The 14257-nt window shown below is 35.9% G+C and overlaps 2 protein-coding genes and 1 pseudogene across 2 annotated transcripts in view; all 3 read left to right on the top strand.

Annotated features, from left to right (window-relative positions):
- LOC128185054 (mitogen-activated protein kinase kinase kinase 4-like) overlaps window positions 1–14257 on the top strand; it is a 100595-nt gene that overhangs the window by 26702 nt on the left and 59636 nt on the right. The window lies entirely within an intron of this gene.
- Window positions 1–14257, top strand: part of LOC128185056 (uncharacterized) — a 30474-nt gene that overhangs the window by 5538 nt on the left and 10679 nt on the right. The window lies entirely within an intron of this gene.
- Window positions 5058–12369, top strand: LOC128185206 (uncharacterized; annotated as a pseudogene).

Here is a 14257-nt window from a genome sequence, read left to right as displayed (position 1 = left end):
TTTCACTATGTTATTTGTCAGGGAACAGTAAAAGTAGAAGCATTTTAGGAGCATTCAAAACCATGGACACAGAAATTCATTAATTTAAAAAATGAAATCATATTCTCTCCCCCTCCCCCCCTCAAAAAAAAGAAAAAAAATTAATGTAAAAGTTTTTCAGGCCAACCATTTTTAGCTCACCTTTGCTGAAAGCTCAAGTGAGCTATTCTGATCCCATTTTGTCCGTCGTCCATCTGTCTGTCTGTCTGTCCATCTGTAATATTTTCAAATTTTGAACTTCTTCTCTAAAACCACTGGGCCAATTTCAACTAAATTTGGCACAAAACATCCCTATAGAAAGGTGATTATAAATTGCCTGCAGAAATGAAAGACCGATCTTTATTCAAAACGGAGAAAACCTCGAAACTGTAGAAAAAGGGGGGTTCATTTTAAAAAATCTTCTTCTCAAGAACTACTGAATTAAATTCACCGTAACTTTGCATGAATAATCCTTTGGAAAGGAAAATATAAATTGCAAAACTTATCGGCGAATTCTGTTTCAAATTTGAGTAATTTACGAAAATAAAAATAGAGATAATCGCTGTCAATCAGTTTATAACTTCGGGTTCGCTATTCCATATCGAAAACGAAAGTTCTTTGTCAATCCTAACGGACACAGTCAAATACAGCATACCTATAGAATGACACTAGTCAAACAATATATCCAAACTACAGGAAAATCAATCGAGAGGGGACTGAGATATGGCCCCTAAAATAACCCCTACCCACTCTCTACCATCGGCTCATACAAATGCGCATTAATATCACTATATCTCCTCACAATAATGGTTTTAGTATATGCCTGATGGCACATGATGGATTCAGTTCAATTAAGCTTTAAGGTTAGTAAAAGTCAGTATCATTCATAAAATGGGTATAAAGTCATTCAGTCACATCCTGGGCGAGGCCTCAGATGATATTGGCATGCTCCTCTCCTGTGGTAGGGATGATCACGTGCTGCAGGTAGGTTCATATCCAATTGTCCCTTCCGGTAGTCTGACTTTGTCCGATGTTCCTGTCGATATAGATGGTGTTCCTCCATTTTCCTACCCTGCTGTTTGTTTCTTCTGGTCTTAATCTTTTCCTTTTTATGGTATTCTTGTCTGTAGAGGAACTGCTGGTCAATCCTGGCTAGTTGTCGCTTGCCGGAGTCTGAGTATTGGACACCGGCAGATTCACACTTGAGTCTGGTTGAGGTTCCTGGTAAGTTATTCCTCCTGTGAATCATGGAGTGCAGACGGCCTTCCATTGTTCTTGAGAATTTCACATTCTTGGGCATGTTAGCACTTGCAGATCTATGGTAGGACTCGTTGGCATTGGTGTCAGTCAGAAGTTTCATGGCAGAGATAGCCTCCACGCTCAACTTCATTTTCAGAACTTCTGTCACAATTCTTAGGTCGTTGTCATTCATTTGCAGGGCGGTGATCCTATAGATGGCCAAGTTGCGGCTAAAGTTCCACCAGTTGGAGACCACTCCCCCCTCACAGACCAAGGAATAGGCGGCACACATAGAACAGTCTCCGTCATAACATGCAACAGTTGCCTCCAGGACTTTGGGTAAGAAACTGCTCATTTTCTCCAGGTCTCTGTCATACTTGGTGAATAGCTTTTTCACTATCATGGAACATCTGGATTTTAAGTCATTGCTAAACACCCTTTGTAACTCTTTCTTTTCTTCTTTTGTCTTAGAATGGAACATTTCATCGCTGTATACTGCTCGGTTGCTGGCACGGAACTGTGATTGCCCAAGATGGACATGGTCTGCTAGGCGCTCTACTTTCCACAAGGGATGAAGAGCCCGCATGGCATCGTCCACTCCTTTAGCACCTTGGGCATCGCCGTCTGTGGTAACATACCGGACTAGAACATCTTGCAGGCCGAGCTGAGTGCCGATATCCTTTCCCATCTCGTATTCCGAGAACGGAGCAGCCGGAGACAGGTTTGCAGTACATTCCGCATGACCGCCAGGACAGTCCACCTCCATGCCTTTGCCGCGCAGCCATGCACCAGTCCAGCAGAGTTTGTTCTGTACAGCACAGGCAAGTATGTACTTTCTATCTGTATTTGTTTCTACTGCCAGAGAAAAGGCTTGACTGGCATTCTGGCCGGGGGTCTTCCGACTAAACATGACGCTGCTGTTGTACCTTGCATCTGTTGAAATGTTGATGATATTTTCAGGGTGTCCTCGAGTAACGTTAACCTGTTTGACTTTTTGTATCTTGTCATTCATGTCCAGTTTGTTAAGTTCTGTCATTTTTCTGCTTGTTTTGCACAGGAGTGTCTGCATGAATGATTTGCTGGGAGCAGGTATGTCCAAACAGGTGAGGAGTTCAATTATCTTTTCGGCCCCGATGGCAGTGTCTTGAATGGCATATGCGAGAGCGATGTTGGTTGCTGATGGATTACGGCCTGGTCCCTCTTGATGAATCTCATGATACAGGTTGAATGTCGGAGAGGTAAACGGACAATTTGCGCATTTTATCTTGTACTTCCAAGAGATGCCTAGCTTTCTTGCCTCGAGTACAGCAAAATTTGGCATGGGGCAGGTGCTTGAAGTAGTCTGATGAATATGGGCTGTGCTCGTCATCATATCTATCATTTTCTCCTCACTCACTACACGTTGTCCCCCTTCATATTCATTGCTGTTGGCATTTTGTAGGTATCTGCAGCTTTCTGACCGTGGCCGAAGAATACACGAGGATCCACTCTCCCCATCACAGTCGGGAGTTATGTAGGATTGGCAGTCTAAACTTGGTCGTGTTACCAGGGCATGGTCCCCAGCGGATAGCCGGACAAAGGAGCGTTTACGAGTTGTCTTCTGATGAAGCCTTGGATCTGTTAGTATTACCTTGCCGAAAAAACCTCCTGCTGGGCGGCTTCCTTTGGCGGAGTTCCCTCCCTTTGTTCCATGGCCTTTGGTTTTTCTGAAACATTTTGATAACTTCTGTAAGTACTTTCTGCTTGCTGTATCAAAGATGGTGTGATGGATTCCTTTATTTCTATCATATTTATAGTCTTGTATGTTTGACAGTACTTCAAATGGCATTTTATACCTATCCATGTCATCTAAACTGTACCCAGAGCTAATCCATTTTGACCTGTAAGTGCCACTTCCTCAAGTTGGTTGCAGTGGCCATGTTTGATTATCTGCTTACAACAAAGGGATTACTTGCTGTTTATTTACTAGCATGTCTGATTTCTATAGTATATTAAATGTAGAAATTTTACATATTTTTTCCAACTGAAAAATCTGTGTCTACATATTTTATTTTTGGGCTTTTCTGGGGATTTATAGCCTTATTTGGGGTATAATTTCAAAAAATTATTAAAATTGCATAATATTAATCTTGATGAGAAAAAATGTCAGATGTCTTTGGGCAATAAGTTGAAATATGACATATTAAAGTTTCAAGGAAATTGAATACAAAATAAGGTCATTGTGAGTACTTTAGTGAAGTGAATTTTGTGTGAGATGCTGGTGTTGGCATGCAATTTCAGCTATTCCTGTACCTTTTTTCAGGGGCCCATAACTCTGGTGTAAGGAGAAGGATTTCACCGAAACTTCTAGGAGACATTGGAAATACCCACAGGTGCCAACCTACCAAGTTTCATCAAAATCAATAAAGGTATGTGAAATAATTAGGTCACATACCACTATTTTTACCCCGTGCTCATTGATCAGTCAAGTAGTTCTATTCTAAAAATGTATGTTTTTTTCCAAAAATTCCCAGGGGTGCTAAATGGGCGAATTTGGCGCCTTTTAGGGCATGGATGGAAAGAAGAAGGTTTGAAAAAAAATACTAGCTAAAAATAATTGGGAAAATCGATCTTTAAAGGCGCAATAGGAAGGGTGTAAAGAGGCCAATGTTTACAAATATTCCGAAGTGAAAGTGGATATTGCAGGGTAGGGGTTATTGTAGGGGCCATATCTCAGCTCCCTCTCGATTGATTTTCCTGTCCTTTGGAAATGTTGTTGGACCAATGTTTGTCTGTCATTATGCCAAATTTGAATAGATTTGAGCCGGTGGAATTTTTTATATGAATTTTTGTTTTATAAAGGAATAAGAGGGAAAAATAATTGTGGTCTGTGTCCTGCAGAGGTGTCACAATATATATAATTTCCGAATTGTAAAAATTTCCATCACACATTTTAAATTTATGAAATAAAAGTCTTTATTTTAAAAATTTAATTTGTTTTAAAATTTTCTCCTTATTCAGAAATTTTTTTAAAAATTAGGGATGTCAAATTTACTCAGAGAGACGAGTTGAATAGTGAGGGCTTCAGTCAAGCCTAAAAAACCTTTGAAAACCCATGTTTTGGACTTGTCCTCTACTGTGGTAATTTTATTTTTAAATTACTTTTTCTTATCACAGAGCTCTGCCATGGAACTTCAAGAGAGAGTGGTCCAAGCCATCAACCAAGCCATCAAACAAGTGGACGACAAATTCTACTGTGAAGACATGGCAAACTTTGACGACGACGAGAAAAACCATCTTTTGAATCTCTACAGAGAAACCATGCTCAAAGGATGCAACTTTGGGTTTGAGGTGAATACCTTTTAACCCTTGACTTAAATTTTTTCTTTATTTTAAAATAACTTAAAGGCATGCAATTTATTTTCCGTTTTGTCTCTTGCTTAAGTGAACACATTTTATTATTAGAATTTTGAGTTCATTTTTTTAACCTTTTAGTTATTGATTTCTATTTGTAATTGTTGTCTCTTTTATCTATCTCCATACCATTGATATATATATATTATATATTGTACCCTAGTGACATCTCAATGAAAACATTCATTATTAATTGTTAATTATTAGCTGTATGTAGCATATCTTGGATAGGTGACACATTTTACGTGGCAATTGTTTTCTGTGTCTCTAAAACCTGTAATGTTTGTGTTTATACATGTATGTACCGGTACATATTGTTACATGTTTATTGCAGTATCTTAGAGAGATGACCAGGCGACACCAAACATAAGCTGAGCAAACGACTCGTTAACTTTGCCAAAGAGTGGATGGCCTTTGTCACAGAGAAATGTGAGAAAGGGAGAGGTATGAGGCCCAAGTAAGTACAGAACAACTGGTCAATATTGGATACAGAATTACATATCAACAGGTCAACTTGGATAAAAAGTTCTAACAGGACAGCAAAAAGAAAAGTACAGGATAACAGTTTAGTGAAGTGTACACATTTGAATAGGTCAATGAAGGATAAAAAGTACAGAATAGTATTGGATACAAATTTACAGATCACCAGGTATGAGGAATGTATTTTTGATAAGGAATAAGAAATCATTCTATGAGTATTATGAGGCGATAATTTTGGTCGGGGCGTGATCAAATCCAATAAAGCCCGAAGGGCTTTATGATAGATTTGATCACGCCCCGACCGAAATTATCACCTGATAATATTCAAAGAATGATTCCTTATTAATTATATTTATATAATTTTAAGCCATCGTACGATTAAATATTTCAATATAAATAAGCAAACCCCACTGGCGCCTCAATTTGGCGTCATTTGTATTATGGGTTATATAGTACAAAATCGATACGCAGTGTTATCACAGGCAAAGACACTGGAAAATGTAAATATATGAAAGTAATTGTAAACAGATGTCAAATGAAAATAAATATTTTGGGTGTTTAGATTAAAGAACTAACTGTGTACTTCACAGGAACCTCCCCCTTTCCATGCTCTACCAGTGTCGACTCTGGCAGACAGCCCTATTTGTGGTATCCTTCATTGCAGGCAGAACATGTACGGGAAAATTCAACCGCTTCACGTCCAATATTTCCAACAAATCCTCACTGAGCGAGCCAACACAAAGCTCTGCAGCAGAATCCAGTGAGTTCTTCCAGAAATTGTTCTCTGTTATCTCTATCTCTCTGTTTATGACTTTGTTTAGTTATTACATGTAACTGTGAGTTTTTATTTTTCGATGCTGATGAGGATCATTTTCTTTTATATCCCTATTGTCTGACTGTTTATACATGTACCTATGAGATTTTCATTTTGATAACACTAGAAAACACAAAATACAATAATTAACTCAGGAAATGTTACCAAGGTGCAGGAACCCATGGGTCTGGTGTAATAATATTAGGTATTCATAACTGATAAACACCTGTCACCATATAATGGTAATTGTTCTTACACATGAGGCATGGTCCATTTCAGGGGTTAAGTGTCATTCCATGAATTACATGTATCACTCAGAGGTAGAGATACATGAGGGAGATGATTGGGGCATTGTGTTGGACATCCACGCCAAGAAAAACAGAGGTACGCTATTTGTCTGCTGATTTAGATTTAAAGGAGCTTCAACTTTTAGAAAAGTGGCACACAACTTCATTCAGATTGTGTATTACTGAAGTATTCATTAATATACCATTGTTTTTCATCATGATAAAATTTTCCAGTATTTACATAACATTCAAGTAAAACATGTATTACATATTTAGTACCAGTTAGAGTAAATCTAATATTATACATATTTGATGGTATTTAGATTTCGTGAAATATTCAAGGTAAGATATTGATAAAGGGCCCTCATGCAAAAATCTTTTTTTTTTAACTAACTCTACAGGGACTAGCTCTACATTGACCATATTCATTAGGTTATAAAGAGAGATAGATTAATACCTTTTTTAAAATATTTACTGCTAAACTCTACAGGTATTATAGCTTCAAATTAATTACAGGTATTCATTAACTTGATGACAGAGAGAAAGAGTTGTATCAGGTATTCAGTTTGTGATAGAGTTGTTTTTGGGGAACAGGTGGAGAGACAGAAGATTTGAAGTGGATGGACAGAAAGAAGCAGGCGATAGTGAGGCTGGAGATCAGGAGGCAAGTCTCCCTCAGGGACTCGGGGGGTCATCGGGGTCGTTACCAGTCGCAAAATCGAGCCCGACTACCGCATCAATTTTCACAAAGTCAAATTCAGAAGGCAGAGGGGACACAAGGTCGGTACGAGGCTTCATACATTGCCTGCACATTGAACAAACTGAGTAGGCCTCAATCACATAAATTTAACATCACATTTACCATTACCACATATACCACACAATATCATTAGACTGGCAATTGTGTCAAACATAAATTGTAAGTGAAATTTTTCATGTGAAATTCATTAAAAATAAGCGTCACATGAATTTGTATGTGAGAAGTTTTTTATGTGAATTTCATTTGAAAAAAAAATTGTGATATATATGTACATGTTCATGTAGAACTTATACAATTGTAGCACATGCAGAATTGCCACATAACAGGAAGAAATTCTTTTCATGTGACTGAGGCAAAAATGCTTTTGTACAAATTTTATCTCATCCAATGCGATACACATGCTTTGATTTAGTTGTTTTGAAACATACAGGTGAAGGCCAGTATGGTAAAGTGTATCAGTTATTTCAAAGGATTCAGAATTCAGTGGGTTTTGCTGGTACCCCCTCTTTGCAGGTAGTGTTACCCACAATTTTCACATAATCATTGACTCTTTGTTATAATACCGTAAGCCAACCTTTATTCATGATATTAACTTTATGTTGCAATTTTTCTGTAATAAACAGGTTCACCGTGCCGAATTTTCATGACCAAACCTTTTTAAGCCAAAAAATGTTATTAAGGGGTTAAAAACCGCTTTTTGGTGAAAATATTGTCTCAAACCACAGTCCAGAGTCTGCATAGCTCTCTCCTACCCATGGCTGCTTGAACACCTTATTCATCAAAATCTTGAATATTACCACCAAATGTGTAATGTCCACTTCAGTCAATGAAATTATTGTTTAACCTTGCATGGTCACTGCCTTTGTAGCAATGATATAATACTGTATGTTACGTAAACTGTGATTGGATAATCAAAGGTTGCTTCAAAGGTAAATCTCCGACTATGCTTTACTCGCATTGGCCAATACTGTAAGAAACTATGAGTTATTTCTGTGTCAACTCGTGCTACCACAGCGAGGTGGAAGAGGATCATATATATTGCCAGTGGTTTGTGACGATGTGAGAACATATTCTTGACAGTGATGTATCTACATGCAAACTAAAGATAATTTAAAGTACATTGTACATGTATCAGGATAATTATTCCATCAAGATGGATTAAGGTATTCTGATCTAAAAAAAAAAATCTCTGTCCCTGGCACTGAAGTTTTGGCAGTTCATTTAACATCTTCTCCCTATAATAAGTATATTTGTGGACTAAATTGTCAATACCTATAAATTAAAAGATTATATTAATATAATTATTTATTCATTACTTATAACATACCGGTATGTAACTTGCTTGCTGTAGCTTTAAATTAGAGCAGAACAGATTGACAATTTGTATAGTTTTGTATCGGGTATGTCAGCTTACTCACTTTTTCTTCCAATATATTATAGGACTAGATGAAATGCTGGTGTTTATGGAATACTGTGATTGTGGAAATCTGGAGGAGGCGGCTAAGGCGAGACTACCCGAACAGAGCATTCAAGTGTAAACGCGGGAGATTCTACTGGCCGTCAATTACCTTCATGGTAGGACCTACTGGTACATGCACATACATACACAAGTGATGTCACAGTCATACTAGTTATGCCTGGTCCTTTTTTAAAGCGCTAAGCATAGCTGCAGCGCTTTTTTGTCGCCAGATTTCTAAACCTACTTCCACTTTCGTTTTCGCGTTTCCTATATACCGCCACCTACTGGCGGATGCTGGAGAAGTCGTATCATGGAGAAGTCGTACTCTGTAAAAATCATAACTATGCAGTAGGGGGAACTTAATTATCTTCAAGTTATCCTGCATGCAGATGCATATGTTCCTCCAGTATTAAATTAACAATAAGTTTCATTTAAATGTCATTATTATAATTATATCGGATACGGGTGCTCCAAAAGCCATGTCATAATGATTTATTTCGAGAAAAAATGGATGTTATATGCATTAAATTGTGTTTTATGTGTTTAGTAATAATTGGAATAATTGTACAATATCAAAGTTTTGAGTGTTTTTAAATGTAATGTGTTACAGTTATGAACACCATGTTTTATATAAAAATGTAGAATTTATATATATATAATTTTTCAATTAACACCGGGCCCTTTTCACGATAATTTGTGCTGCTTTTTATAAACATTATTTTAGGCTTTGTTTCCTGTATGCAATATTTCAGAAATATTTTTCTTTCAATTTGCATTGATATGTAATTTTATAATTATCCAAAACCATGCAATGATTTGATTATTATTTATGAAAAAAATAAAACTGTCGAGTTACTTGAAATACTACAGTAAATATATGTAATAATCTTTATAAAATGATACCAGCTTACCTCGTTTAATTTGCAAATATGATTTTATTAATGATTTAATTTGTGTGCAGTATGGACAAATTACGCATTAATAAAAACACTTAGTAACAGTAAAAATGTGTAAGATTCAACATTGCTATGAATTAAATATAACTTTTAGATATTTAAATGAATTCGCTTATTATGTGATACCCATTATATTGGTATATATGAAATAAAACTTCTTGCCAATTTAATATTGCTTGATAACGTCGAAAATATACTAAAAGTTTTCTATCTGAGTTCAATTTTTCTAAAAGAACCCGTACCCTATTACATGGCTACGGGATTTCTTTAATACGACCTCTGTTACGCTGGTGAAAACAGTTCCTCCATCCAATGGCAACTTCTCGGGCCTTTCCGGCAGACCTTGTATGTATTGCAGGTGTCACTACAGTATTAACGTTTACTATATATCCCTACCATAAATGCGCATCTTTAGATACAATTTAAAAATTCAAAACAAACTTCTGCGAAAATCTTTTTGATATTTTTTAAAACAACACTTCTTCTCCAATTTAGTATCAAAAACACAAGCAAGGCACGAGAGTTTTTTTACGTCGAAGTTACACGTGTGCTTGAAAAGCACAAGACCACAAGCCAAGAACTTATCACCCCTCTTCCCATAAAAAACAACACACATCACAAAAAATGACCTAGCTCGCATTGTTTCAAAACGTGAATAGTCAGACATCTTACACATTATTTTTTTTCATCCATAAAAAGGTAGCCCCTGTTGCAGGCGGAAACGGCCCAAATTCGAAGGAGAATTCGGGAATGGTTTTGCCTCAGCTAGGTTTAGACGTGAACCTAGTACGGTGAAATACTGTTGTGACATCTGCATAGGCGTCCATGACAACATCCTTTTAATAAAACTTGTTAAAAACACGATACTTTTTACGTCTGATGAGATGTGAGCTAGACTTCATCAAATTCAATGATATACCCTAAAATATACCTCAGAAGAGACCGTCTAGTTGATGCTTAAATGAAAAGAAGCGACTCCATTTTGATATTCTAACATCAGGTAATGTGAATACATTAGGGGTCTTTGCATGGTGTATTGTAAAAAAAAAGGCTGGAAATATTGTTCAAATACCAAATCTTATATTTTGAAGAATAAGTAGCATTCCCTGCAAGGCAGATCTGTCTTTATTTTCTTCACAAGAAGCACACACTCTGCAGCTCTGCTAAACAGTTGCGAAATCTGTTTAAAACTAACAAGCAATATCATTATAAAATTACTACAAATGATATCGATTTCTAGAAATTGCTAAAATTTTAAAATCAAGCATTTTTTCAACATGGCTTAAGGCAGATTGTTATACTGTAAATTGTAAATTTTGACTTTACAGTCAAATGGATAACCATTTATGCTTACATTTATTGCGAAATGCTTTTATTATGATTTTTTAAAAAGTCTGTCATCAGTATTTTGTTTTCATGTAACACGACAACATGCATTAATCATTAAAAAGAACTATGCATTCTATAACTGAGACAGATCCAAATTCTACATCATTTCTGAATTCTGAGTAAGTGCATTTTTCTCAATAACGAGCAATATGATTCTTTACATGTATTTTCATATCAATCGATATATTTTTAACACTTTCTTCCCGACTTAGCGCTTTTCAGTACTTTCAGTACTTTGATTTTTAATTGTTAAGATACGTGTATGCATCTTCAACCTAAAAAAAGGGTTGGTTTGATGTATTGGTTAGGAGGTGGGGGACAGGGACCTGTAGAAAGGCATTTTTAATAGGCAACCAAAATTTGAGTTTCATTTGTTGAGTTATAAGCGAGTTACAGAACTTTCAATTCTTTGCAATTTAAACAAAGTTTTTGTTTACATTTTAATTAAACATTTAAATGTTGAAGTGAAAATTCTAGTTTTAGACCTAAAATGATAGTGTTAATGTTAGTCATTAGGAACTGTTTATTTATGCTTAAAATGAATAAGAATATAGACAAATCAGCTTGAAAAGATCTTGTTTACATGACGAAGAATTGTGAGCCCTGTATCTTGCTTAAAACTTATCAACGGGCACCCAAATTCCAGTTGATCATTAGAAATGTATTCTTGAAGCATTGTAAATAATAATGACAGAATTTCACCAAAATTGTGACCATGCCCCTCTGAAGTTATTTCCTATGAAATCTCTCTCTCTCTCTCTCTCTCTCTCTCTCTCTCTCTCTCTGTCAGTGTGAATATAGTGTAATTTGTTGTATTGATAAAATAAATTTAACATTGACCTATTACAGACTTATTACATTTTTTGAATTGCCAAACAACGGATCAATGATGATTATGTCCATTTTATTGACATTATCATTACTTTTGTTATGCAGATCCCACTACCATACTGTAAACTCACAGAGAGGGGCAGCTGTCAACCCATATCATAGTTTTTCCTCTAACAAGACTTGTAATGGGGGTGCATCTTTATCCTCATTGAACCCCAATGTAAAATAACAACACGTTGTAAGGTAAGTTTATCATATTTATTTTTATGACAATAACACTGAAAAGTAAATATGAGGGATATGCAAATTTATTATGCTGGTCAGTGTGTACGCACAAAACATTTAATGTATAAATACATGTATATGTTAATAAATATTGGTTAGAAAGTGTCAGTGTAAGCATTTTAATATATAAATACATATGAATAAATATTGATTAGAACCTGCTTGTAACTTTTTAAACCTAATTGTATTGCATATTTTTGTTACAATAATAGCTGTAAATTCTAGATATGTCTCTTGTTCTCATTTTAGGCTTTGAAATGTATCTACCAACACTATTTAAGGTTTGGTTGCTGGCATTGAACTGTGACTGCCCAAGACTGATGAGGTCTGCTGAAAACTCTAATCTATGTAACACTGTTACATCCTTTTTGGCCGCCTCATCTTCATTAAGTGTCTTGGGCGTCACTGTTCATGGTAACATACCAGACACTAACACCGTGAAGAGCAGCTGTATGTAGAGATGAATGACCTAACATGTATGCCATCCTCGCTAGCCAAGGGTTTACGATCCACCACTCTGCTCCTTTATACAATCTTTGGCAGATTCAGACGACAAAATCAAACTCGCGCAACGGAATCTGATTGGCTGCGAAGCAAGGCGAATTCAGGTAAAGCAAGTAAACATGCTATTTATGTTATATGTATAGTATGAGTAAAAGTATATTAAGTATACATGTAAAAGTAAAACTATATAAGTAAAAACATCAGTAAAAGTATGCATGTGTAATATAAGTAAATACATGTGAAATAGTTGTGTAAAGTAATTTATGTGTATATGGAAAAACATGCATAGTATGTAACCCCAATGTATGGTATATAGAGCTATGATATGTGTATTATTTAAAAGATCCCAGTTTGCAGTATCCCAGTTTGCAGTATCCCAGTTTGCAGTATCCCTCCCAGTATTGCAGTATCCCAGTTTGCATTATCCCAGTATTGCAGAAACACAGTATTGCTGTTCTCCAGTATTTCCGTATTCCATATTCCATGCAGTACAACAGTATTTCGGGGACTCAATTTTCCGTAAACCCAGTATTCCATAAACTCAGGACAATGGAACCACCCTAAATATTCAACAATACAGATTCAACAACATTTGGTTTGTCATACCTGGACGGATGGTTTGGGAGTCCTCCAAGGCCGCCATTACAGACCAGCCGATTATTGAACCCAAATATTTTAATATTTTCTTTGTTAAACAAAAACACAAGATAAACAAATGCATTATATTATTAAAATGTAGTAAAATACAGTTATTCTTTCTGACAACTAGAATAGCCAGTCTATGGCACATATAGATTTCCTTTTAGAAACAAAAAGGGTCACAGTATAAAATGGATTCAGGAGCCTGATGTGTTCTGCGAGATACTGAGAGGAACCCAAACCCAAACAGACTGTACAAGTTTAAAAAAAATTTCAACTCGGCATTATTGCGCAACTGGCACCATTTGTTGAATAAAATTAATGTTTGCTACTATTGCGAAATAATACATTCCAATACTGTTGCAAATGATTTAAGTTATTGATAACAATGGCTTAAAAACAAAAACGTTGCAACATACATATGTATACAGGTATTTCTTTTAGCAAAAAATATACTTAACAATGAATTAATTTTTTTTTTAATATTTGAAAAGTGTCCGTGACATTTAACACGGTTCAATTTATTGGCTGATATAGGCAGATAAACATCAGAATGTGTTTTGAAGTCAAAATTTAACCCTGTGTTTAAGCAAATGGTTTTGTATAGCCATCATAAAAACTCAAAGTTGTGTGCATATGAATGGTGAAATACATCACAGAGATCCTCCTTATAACTAATATGATCTCAGGAAAAATTGCTAATGTTGCATATCCTTGTTCTTAACAAAGTTTGGGCAACCTGGTTGTTATTTCATCATTGTGCAGAGTAAATCACATTTAGTTTATGAGCATTGCTACTAGAAAATGACGGAAGGCGTCTGTAACTTTCAAGACAGAAAACGACAAAATTAATGAACATTATTTTTTTAGAGAATGAATTGGCCATTGTACAAAGTCCCTCAAAATTAAACACATGAGACTATTGTATTCTGCTTAGTGAATTTGTGTGTTTACGCAGAACTACATGTACGTGTTCAGTTTGTTTACTACCTTCCGTTCCTACACCGTGATCTACAGAGAATTTCAGGGGGGGGGGGGGGGGGGGGGGGGTTTAAGGACTCCTTTTCCCTGAAAAGTCCTCTACCCTCCAAGGGGTTATTGCAGTGAATATTAATCTACTAATAACTTCCTTTTCGTAACATTGAAAATACATGTAAATTATATTTCTTCATTATTCATTATTTTATAACAATAGCGCTATCT

This window comes from Crassostrea angulata, chromosome 5, assembly GCF_025612915.1.
Source record: "Crassostrea angulata isolate pt1a10 chromosome 5, ASM2561291v2, whole genome shotgun sequence".
Lineage (NCBI taxonomy): Eukaryota > Metazoa > Mollusca > Bivalvia > Ostreida > Ostreidae > Magallana > Magallana angulata.
The sequence above is the reverse complement of the archived record's forward strand: the minus strand, read 5'-3'. Positions and strand labels throughout refer to the sequence as shown.